The sequence below is a fragment of the Octopus bimaculoides genome, chromosome 7 (assembly GCF_001194135.2).
Source record: "Octopus bimaculoides isolate UCB-OBI-ISO-001 chromosome 7, ASM119413v2, whole genome shotgun sequence".
Classification (NCBI taxonomy): Eukaryota; Metazoa; Mollusca; class Cephalopoda; order Octopoda; family Octopodidae; genus Octopus; species Octopus bimaculoides.
The window spans coordinates 100985804-100987522 of NC_068987.1; positions in this window are offsets into that span (position 1 = coordinate 100985804).

Consider the following 1719-nt stretch of genomic DNA (forward strand, 5'->3'; position numbering starts at 1 on the left):
TATATATATATATATATATATGTATATCGTTTTGTATGTCCCTTTGTGCAGAGAGCGAGAAACGAGAATTGTGTCTACAAAGTTTTCCATTTAAGAAACTAGTGACATACAAGGATGAAAGAAATATTAATCTCTTCATATGTATGTATACTATGTTGTCAGAAATACCAATTCTTTACTAATCTTTTACCCGAAATAATAAAGCTTGTCATATTTCGAGGCAATAGTTAGGGGGAGAAGTGTGTCTAATGTTTCTCTTGATATCATTCTCTTTTATCTTTCTTCCTCTACCTCTCGAACTTCTCGCTGTCTGTGTTTAATTTTTCAGTTTAACTACCTATGTACTGTACACTGTCATTCTATATAGGAATTTATATAGGATATATAAAGTACTGTAAATTCACTATAAACGCTAAGTCAGTTAAATACATCAGCTGTCAAAGTATAAAGCAATCTTTTTGCTGCACTGGAGATATTTCACTCGTTTGAATGACGTTTACGAATAACCATATTGCTTTATTCAAATTTCATACGGTTTAACGTGTTCTCAAATGGTCAGTTAATATAAACTGATAGATGAGATATAGATAGATAGATAGATAGATAGATAGATAGATAGATAGATAGATAGATAGATAGGTATAGATACATACATACATACATACATAATGTACTTCTATAAATACATACATATACATGTGCACATATATATTTATGTATGCATACTTCTCATATACATACATACGTACATACATATACATACATATGTGTATATATATATATATATATATACATATATACATACATACATACATACATACATACATACATACATACATACATACATACATACAAACGTGAGGATTCGCGAGCTGGACAGCTATACAAAGAATGGCGAAGAAATATACGAGAGATGCGAAATCGGAAAGCAAAGAAATCTAACAAAACATTGACTTCATTTCTCCTGTGGCAGGAGTTGCTTCAAATTTGATGGGATGGCTGCAAGGATACAAAATGCTGATCGGGCTTTCCCTATTAAATCGGGCTTTCCCTAGTGATATTGATGCTGCTCGGCATCTTTGCAAGGTACCGAAAATGTTTTGCTTCCTAGTCCAGAGATAATAAAGGGAAGGTTCCACAGTTCAAACACTATGTAAGTTTTTTTTTACTCATATGTTTATATTGCAGTTGATGTAATAGTTCCAGTGATTACATTATTTCAACTGGTCAATCGTTCGTTTTCGCATTTCCTGCGCCGACAGTATTAAGAGAGTGTCCCACTGTATCCAATCCTGCAACATCAGCGGTGGAATTGATAAATCTAATTATCTACGGATTTGCACGTTCTCTTTATGAAATACTTGCTCTTGATATAAGGTGGTGATATAATAAAAGTATATCAGAAAAATTTCTTCGTAAATCATTCGTTTCTTTCCCTTTTTTTCTCTTCCTTTCGCTGGCTTTTATATTCACTTCCATTATAAATTGGAAGATTCAAACAAACACATACATGCAAATATATACATATATATGCGTGCGCGTAACTGTGTGGCAAGTAGCTTGTTTACCAACCACATGGTTCCGGGTTCAGTCCCACTGCGTGGCACCTTGGGCAAGTGTCTTCTACTATAGCTTCGGGCCGATCAAAGCCTTGTGAGTGGATTTGGTAGACGGAAACTGAAAGAAACCCGTCGTATATATATATATATATATATATAT